Raw genomic sequence first — 10100 nt, forward strand, 5'->3', positions numbered from 1 at the left:
CAGGGATACAGAGTATACTAGTTGTAACATGGATACAGATAATACTGGTTGTAACATGGATACAGAGTATACTAGTTGTGACATGGATACAGAGAATACTGGTTGTACCATGGATAAAGAGTATACGAGTTGTAACATGGATACAGAGTATACTAGTTGTACCATGGATAAAGAGAAGACTGGTTGTAACATGGATACAGAGTATACTAGTTGTAACATGGATACAGAGAAGACTGGTTGTAACAGGGATACAGAGTATACTAGTTGTAACATGGATACAGATAATACTGGTTGTAACATGGATACAGAGTATACTAGTTGTGACATGGATACAGAGAATACTGGTTGTACCATGGATAAAGAGTATACGAGTTGTAACATGGATACAGAGTATACTAGTTGTACCATGGATAAAGAGAAGACTGGTTGTAACATGGATACAGAGTATACTAGTTGTAACATGGATACAGAGCAGACTGGTTGTAACATGGATAAAGAGTATACTAGTTGTAACAGGGATAAAGAGTATACTAGTTGTAACATGGATAAAGAGTATACTAGTTGTAACATGGGTACAGAGCATACTGGTTGTGACATGGATACAGAGAAGACTGGTTGTAACAGGGATACAAAGAAGACTGGTTGTAACAGGGATACAGAGCAGACTGGTTGTAACATGGATACAGAGAAGACTAGTTGTAACATGGATACAGAGTATACTAGTTGTAACATGGATACATAGTATACTAGTTGTAACATGGATACAGAGCATATTGGTTGTAACATGGATACAGAGTATACTGGTTGTAACATGGATACAGAGAATACTAGTTGTAACATGGATACAGAGAATACTGGTTGTAACATGGATACAGAGCAGACTGGTTGTAACAGGGATACAGAGAAGACTGGTTGTAACAGGGATACAGAGACGACTGGTTGTAACATGGATACAGAGAAGACTGGTTGTAACATGGATACAGAGAAGACTGGTTGTAACATGGATACAGAGTATACTAGTTGTAACATGGATACAGAGTATACTAGTTGTAACATGGATACAGAGCAGACTGGTTGTAACATGGATACAGAGTATACTGGTTGTAACATGGATACAGAGAATACTAGTTGTAACATGGATACAGAGTAAACTGGTTGTAACATGGATACAGAGAAGACTGGTTGTAACAGGGATACAGAGAAGACTGGTTGTAACAGGGATACAGACAATACTGGTTGTAACATGGATACAGAGTATACTAGTTGTGACATGGATACAGAGAATACTGGTTGTAACATGGATACAGAGTATACTAGTTATAACATGGATACAGAGTATACTAGTTGTAACATGGATAAAGAGAATACTGGTTGTAATATGGATACAGAGAATACTAGTTGTAACATGGATACAGAGTATACTGGTTGTAACATGGATACAGAGTATACTAGTTGTGACATGGATACAGAGTATACTAGTTGTAACATGGTTACATAGTATACTAGTTGTAACATGAATACAGAGTATACTAGCTGTAACATGGATAAAGAGAATACTGGTTGTAATATGGATACAGAGAATACTAGTTGTAACATGGATACAGAGTATACTGGTTGTAACATGGATACAGAGTATACTAGCTGTGACATGGATACAGAGTATACTAGTTGTAACATGGATACAGAGTATACTAGTTGTAACGTGGATACAGTAAATACTAGTTGTGACATGGAAAAAGGAGAGAATCTCCTAGTCATAAATTGTACTTTGGGGCTCTTGTTTCAGGGCTATTTATTTAGTTGTTCTTTCATTTTGTTTTTCTGTTTATTTATGTTTTATGTGAGACATGTTTTTGAGCAAATATTATAATCAATACATATATTTAGTCATTTATCAGTGACATTGTTAGTCTACGGAAGGAGTTTTACAGCCAAATATTTGTTATATTTCCTCTCTCTCGGTCTCTCTCCCACACTTCCTGTGTGGACTGGCGCCATGGATATCACGATAATTCACAATCATTGAACCACAAATCCCCAAAACATGGATATCCTGCCAACATAAAGCCATATAAAACATTTCTTGTCACTTAAAGAAAAGCCGAGAACGTCATGTTGTACAACCTCTTGTTGTTCCCTGTCTGAAACTCAAATAATGTATTTTGTGGAGTATTACTCTGAAACTACACTGTGTGATAGCAATATTGCCTGCCCTTGACATCAATGGAATTAAATAAGGAATATGTGCAGTTTCAATAGTGAAAAAATATAACTATGTTAGAAGAGAGAACATGCACCTCGGTTTGAATGGTCTTCTACATGTCAATCAATACAAATTCCATGACTTCTCATATTGTACTCCAAAACTTGTTTCCCCCTAGATGACTAGTGCTCAATCATTGGTCTTGTGCACAAGCCATTGTCATGTGAGGTTCAGACTTAACCAATGCAAAATACAGCCTTTTCCACTTATCATCCCAAACATCACTTACATTTTTTTTTAAATCATGTACTAGTATTTGGACACTGTCTGCTAGTTTATTTACTTCACATTAGGTTGGTAACTGATCTGAGCTTAAGAAACCAGGTATATAAATATATCTTGCTGACTTCTGATATGCACCGCTACATGGATTTTCCAAGAGAAGGCCTTGGTTGAAAGGGTAAGGGGACAAGGTAGTGTAAAAATAACTGATTTATATTTGGTCTTTGGATCCCTCTGGTGGATGTACTAAATACCAGCATACAGTCAACTACTGTTTACAGTCAACTACTGTTCTTACAAGTCAGTGGTTCGTTTGTATACTGTTTACAGCATCACCTGATGCCGACTTCGGTTCCACGTCATAGCAGTGATTTATGAAGGTTCTACACCTACTACTTCAATTTTCCAGTCTCATCCACCATATGTTTTTGTTGTAGAGCCTCAAACGCCGACATGCAAAATCTCTTTGTGTGAAAGGTTGAAAAATAAAGTAGATGTAATTGCTAATTAAATAAGAGGGTTGTTTATTGGAAACAATTTTATCTCATCATAAAGAACTTCCATGAGTCCTTAAATGATAGAACAAATAGGTTACTGAAGCCAAAGACAATTAAAAAAAAAAATATATATATATATGTAAAATAATAATTCACAAAAATGAATTGCCCAAAATCCTCAGCGTGATTAAAATGTACTGATTTGTCAGAATTCTTAAAACCTCAGGGTGCCAAACTAAAATCTGATTTTGGTGCAGAATGTCCAGAACTGCACAGAACAAAACTATAAATGCAACATGCAACAATTTCAAAGATTTTACTGAGCTACAGTTCATATAAGGAAATCAGTACTAGTACTGGACCTTTGGATGCATGTTGACATTTAACATCTCCCACTGTCTAGACTAGTCTGCACATTAAGACTGGTGGGTTCCAGACATTTAAACACATTATGCCCATTTTATAAACCCTACAGAATCCGTCCAACCCCCATTCATTCCCAGCAAATAGCCTAATTAATGTTAGCTAATCAACATGGATATACAGTGCATTCGGAAAGTATTCAGACCCCTTAACTTTAAGTTACGTTACACCCTTTTACGCTACAAATATTTCCCCCCCTCATCTACACACAATACAAATCAAATTGTATTGGTCACAAACACATGGTTAGCAGATGTTATTGCGAGTGTAGCAGCAAAATACTAGTGCTTCTAGTTCTGACAGTGCAGTAATATCTAACGAGTAATCTAACAATTCCACAACAACTACCTAATACACACACATCTAAGGGATGGAATAAAGAATATATACATATAAATATAAGGATGAACGATGACCGAGCGGCATAGGCAAGATGCAATAGATGGTATAACATGCAGTAAATACACATATGAGAACAGTAATGCAAGATATGTAAACATTATTAAAGTGTTATTATTAAAGTGACTAGTGACTAGACTATTTATTAAGGTGGCCAATGATTTCAAGTCTGTATGTAGGCAGCAGCCTCTCTCTGTTAATGATGGCTGTTGACCTTGAGATAGAAGCTGTTTTTCAGTCTCTCGGTCCCAGCTTTGATGCACCTGTACTGACCTCACCTTCTGGATGGTAGCGGGGTGAACAAGCAGTGGCTCGGGTGGTTGTTGTCCTAGATGATCTTTTTGGCCTTCCTGTGACATCGGGTGCTGTTGATGGAATATGTAATAGGGGGAGGGTTATTACTCCACCCAAAAATACAGCATGTCATGAAAAAGGGACAAAGCCCCAAAAAACAGGTATATAAAATATACAGGGCGAGGTTTAACCTCTAATAATTATGCGGGACGAAACCTGTAATAACACTACATGGGAAGAGACCCGAAACAAGAAGTGCACAATACACATAGCACGAAAGCGGAAAACAACAAAGCACAGGCCTCGATAGTCTAGGTCTCGGTAGTTCTGGTCTTGACACCGTATCTGAAAGACGATCAGGTGAACCAGTAACTCATTGTTATGGTCCATATTATCCTCTATTAACCTCTTGGTACAGAGGAAGTTATACTTCCCACTGCCAGTCATGGAGAAAAGAAGATGGTATCTAGAACTAAAAGAAAACAAGTGTCACTTCATATACCCAAACAAAACCTGACTAGCATTTTTGATTATATAAGGTTCTAAGGCCTATTTCTCAAATTTGATGATTTGAAACGTAATACAAATGTAATATATGATATGTGATTAATACTTTTCGTATGATCTATAAACAGTGATAATATATAATATAAATAATAATAATAATATATGCCATTTAGCAGATACTTTTGTCCAAATCAACTTAAAGTTATGCATGCATGCACTTTACATATGGGTGGTCTGGTGAATTGAACCCACTACCCTGGCATTGCAAGCATCATGTTCTACAAACTGAGCTACAATTACTCTTTAATGATCTGTAAAAAAAAAAAAAAAACTAAAAGACACTGTGTGTGTGTGTGTGTAACTCAGGGAGGCTGGCTGTGGGGGTTGTTGTAAAGTTTCTGGAAGAGACCGACCAGCTCAAACAGGATGGTCACTCCACTACCGTTGGAGTCTGCTCCATGACAACCACTGTTTCACACACACACGCGCACACACACAATGTGAATAAATGTCTATTTCACTAGTGCATACACAGAGTGATGTTGACTTACTGGAGTAAGGCCGTATGAGTCATAGTGGGACGAGATTACTATGGTGGGCACATCCTCTCCAGCACCAGGAAGTACACCCCGAAGGCACAGTGACCAATCACAATCTGTACACAAGTCTGACATGGCTATGTTGGGACCAGTAGGCCTAATACAGTATTTCACATCCAATTATTCTTTTGAAACCAAATTGCATGATTCATGCATGCATAATACGCCATAACAATTAGCTGATATCCTTGGTCATAGACAGGGTTGGAGAGACATACTCACCTCCAGAGTGATGATTGTGTTGTCAGTGATCGGCTTGATGTTGCTCACTAGAATCTGAAATAGGGTGGCTGTGACCATACACCATATACCGTCGAGACAGAATGAGAAATTCAATAAAAGAGAGAGGGAGAGAGAAAAATTCAAGCTGTGATGTATGAAAGATGCTGAACCAATTAAATGTATGACTATTCAAATCTCATTTTACATTGCGCTATATGCACTCCTCCTCCTCCCTCTTCTCTCCTTCCTCACAGTTTCTACCCCTTTCTTTCCTCGCCCCCCTCTCCAAACCTACTTTCCAGACCCTCCTCCTTTCACCTCGGACCAGGTGAGGGTGGCTGCGGCGTGCTTGACCTCTTCGGACATATAGAGGAGGTGCTCGTCCTCCATTCTCGCAGGAATGATGGTAGACTGCAGCAGCACTTCACTCTCACTCACCATGAAGCTCTGTATAGAAGTAAAGGGTTAACGTTATATTGGCGTAATGTGCCACACATCCAGAACATGTCAGGTGCCGGGTAGAGAAACAGACAATGGCATAAACCCGCAGATTGTCGTATACTCCCAAGTGATGGATATTAAAACAGAACGGACCCCAAACCCTGGAATAAAGTCTAACCTACCTGTATGATATCCTGGGGGATGGAGGACATGTTTTTTGGGGAGCAGGAGGAGCACTCTGCCTCAGCACCCCCAGCTGAGCACTCTGCCTCAGCACCCCCAGCTTTTGCGTCATGGTGAAGTCCGGCAGCTTCATGACGACACAGTGTCCTGCTAACACCGGTTCGTCTGCTGAGCGGGCCTCCGCCTGCACTGTGGCACCACGACAACCTCCACAGCCCAACACGAAGGTCACAGTTCAAAACACAGGCCTAACCTTAACTGCGGACCTGTTTAAAATAATAAAATAACGGGTGTAAACTTTATACTGGTGCAGATACTAAATAACTCTGGCCATGTGACCCTACCATGTGTTTCCTGCTGTAGGTTGCATTGCTGCATCCTATATGTGGTGAACTCATAGGATACAGCAGGCAACGTGTAGGCATGCAGTAACTGAACACAGTAGGAGTAGTGCAGCTGCTCAGGACAACATTCTCATTAAAATGGCTCCACGTCCTGATGATATCCTCGTACTGTCCTGTCACTGGAGCCACTGTCCATCATCTGTCTCTGGGGATAAAGTCAGGCTAATCACCCCCTCTTCCCTCCCCACACCCTTCTGACCTGGCCCATAGTCACTGTCACACCCCCTTTCACTGGTGAACGTAATTACTTTACACGCCCTTGGTCATTGCTTACAATTTGCTCTCAACATTTTTTTTATCAGAAACTCTCACCAGGTGCAAACTTTACATCTGTTTTTTCAAAGATGGAATTCTTTTTGGACAGAGCAAAAGACAACGTGCATTACAGAGTTGCTGACATTGTTCTATTTTATTTAGTTTAGTTTTTTTCCCAGCCAGCACCTGACCATTGGATGTGCATATTTTTCCTGGAATTTGCATCACATCTTTTAATTCAGACCTCTGATATTTATTAGTAGACATGATACACTACACAGAACGATAACATTGTTACATACTGAAATTGTTCGCATCTTCTTTACAATCATAATAAGCATCTGAATAAAAATAGACTATGGACAACCTTTTACATCCACAAAACGGCACTAAGCTCAAAATATTGTGAGTCCTGTAATATTCCGGTGCAGTTTCAGATGTAAAAGTGTTGCCCTCTGTGTCCATGTTAAAATGCATACCCATTTTTTCAAATAAATTAAAACATACCACTGGCAATAAATATCTTCCACTAAAATGCATTACTTAAGGCATACTCTACTTAAGTTAACTCAGGGGTGAGATGAAGTATGAACTCAGTTCAATGACAGGGGAAACTAACGCTTAGGTCTCAGCCAAAGCAGGTATACATTCCCATTGCATTTGCCATCGGGATGATGTTATCTTGAATGATGTAGACTAAGCGTTTTTCCATTTTGTGCCTACTGAACACAGTGTTCCCTGTTTTGTACCATCACAAACAGCAGGTATTTTCATTGTTTTGGATTGACCTGTTTGCACTTGAATTGTCCATCATTTGAGTGGATTCACACTGGAGTCAACCCTTCCTCATATCATTCATCGCACTACAGTGGAATGCATTGGATAACCAAGCGCCCAAAGCAGTATAGTAAAGAACATCCTTACATTTCCCATCCCTTTCTTTACATACAGTATGCTATACACAGTCTTGGATTGTTAGACATTCCCTTTCAACAAGTTGCAATTCTTCATGTGAAACATTTTACAGCGCACGCTGTGTTTGTGTACCGTGTGTACAGTGCATGTGTAGTTGCACAGACTCCTATGAATGGCTCGTGACTGTGTCGGTGGCAGTGAGAGAAGCACAAGGTGGCACTACAGCCTACTTCTGGAAGCACTATTAGCCATGGGCTGCTGTGGGTAAAGGTGGACATGTTGCCAAACCACTATCATTAGTACAAGTTTGCTGGTATCATCCCTGCTCCAGAAGTCAGAAGGAATGACACATTCTCCATTTCAACTGGTATATTGATATAATAATTTATCACCATCTCTTGTTACCTTTCATGGGCATAACGGCCATAATGGATGGCTTCATTAAGAATGATTTAGTTTACACCATCATACCAGGAAAGGAATGTGCCTTTGGCACAGTTAAACTACAGTACCCACACCCACTGGGTGTCAGGACTAGTAAATGGTATTACAGTATGGCAGGTACATTACTCGTTAGCACATGATTGTGTTAGCACATTAATCCTATTAAGCACATTGGAAAATGAGCTTTTCTTACCTATGTGTAATAATAATCTATTTTCATTCAACTGTTCAATTTTCAAATTCAATTTACACACACAAAAAAAGGAAAATATCCCAAGATCATAAGTACAATAGTAGACAAGGGAAGACAGCATGAACTGAAATTAACAATAATTACAAGTAGAAGCAGGAAGACCTAATACACAATGATTTTTGAGCGGTAACTGAAATCTTTTAGGATTCAACCAAATATCCACTAAATAAGATAAAATCATTTTCATTTCGACATTAGTAGAATGACACTAAATACACGCTGGCTTCACTCGTGTGGTCCCAGATAAGTTTGTGCCGTCTTGCCAACTCCTACGGCCATTGTCATTCCAAACAATGTGCACGACAGCACAAACAAACAAAGCTGTTTTCGAGTCATATACCAAAGTCGTAGATAAGAATAGTTATTCTGATGTCTCTGTATGTGACACACCTCACCATGTAAAACAGAGATTTTGATGGGGATTTTTTTATTATGTTAATTATATTTCCGCAGGGGTGCGGATATCAACTCTAGGGGATTAAACACGTCTCACAACAACAGGGAAAGAATGAAAGAGGATAGAAGTAAGACAACTGCAAATCTCCTCAAATCAAAACTCACTTTGCATTTCAACTAATAATGACCTTCTTGATCCAAATCAGTCAGGTTTCAAGACTAGTCATTCAACTGAGACTGCTCTTCTCTGCATCACGGAGGCGCTCCGCACTGCTAAAGCTAACTCTCTCTCCTCTGCTCTCATCCTTCTAGACCTATCGGCTGCCTTCGATACTGTGAACCATCAGATCCTCCTCTCCACCCTCTCCGAGTTGGGCATCTCCGGCGCGGCCCACGCTTGGATTGCGTCCTACCTGACAGGTCGCTCCTACCAGGTGGCGTGGCGAGAATCTGTCTCCTCACCACGCGCTCTCACCACTGGTGTCCCCCAGGGCTCTGTTCTAGGCCCTCTCCTATTCTCGCTATACACCAAGTCACTTGGCTCTGTCATAACCTCACATGGTCTCTCCTATCATTGCTATGCAGACGACACACAATTAATCTTCTCCTTTCCCCCTTCTGATGACCAGGTGGCGAATCGCATCTCTGCATGTCTGGCAGACATATCAGTGTGGATGACGGATCACCACCTCAAGCTGAACCTCGGCAAGACGGAGCTGCTCTTCCTCCCGGGAAGGACTGCCCGTTCCATGATCTCGCCATCACGGTTGACAACTCCATTGTGTCCTCCTCCCAGAGCGCTAAGAACCTTGGCGTGATCCTGGACAACACCCTGTCGTTCTCAACTAACATCAAGGCGGTGGCCCGTTCCTGTAGGTTCATGCTCTACAACATCCGCAGAGTACGACCCTGCCTCACACAGGAAGCGGCGCAGGTCCTAATCCAGGCACTTGTCATCTCCCGTCTGGATTACTGCAACTCGCTGTTGGCTGGGCTCCCTGCCTGTGCCATTAAACCCCTACAACTCATCCAGAACGCCGCAGACCATGGTGCTTGCCTACGGAGCTGTGAGGGGAACGGCACCTCAGTACCTCCAGGCTCTGATCAGGCCCTACACCCAAACAAGGGCACTGCGTTCATCCACCTCTGGCCTGCTCGCCTCCCTACCACTGAGGAAGTACAGTTCCCGCTCAGCCCAGTCAAAACTGTTCGCTGCTCTGGCCCCCCAATGGTGGAACAAACTCCCTCACGACGCCAGGACAGCGGAGTCAATCACCACCTTCCGGAGACACCTGAAACCCCACCTCTAAGGAATACCTAGGATAGGATAAGTAATCCTTCTCACCCCCCTTAAAAGATTTAGATGCACTATTGTAAAGTGGC

This window comes from Oncorhynchus keta, chromosome 21 (genome assembly GCF_023373465.1).
Source record: "Oncorhynchus keta strain PuntledgeMale-10-30-2019 chromosome 21, Oket_V2, whole genome shotgun sequence".
Lineage (NCBI taxonomy): Eukaryota > Metazoa > Chordata > Actinopteri > Salmoniformes > Salmonidae > Oncorhynchus > Oncorhynchus keta.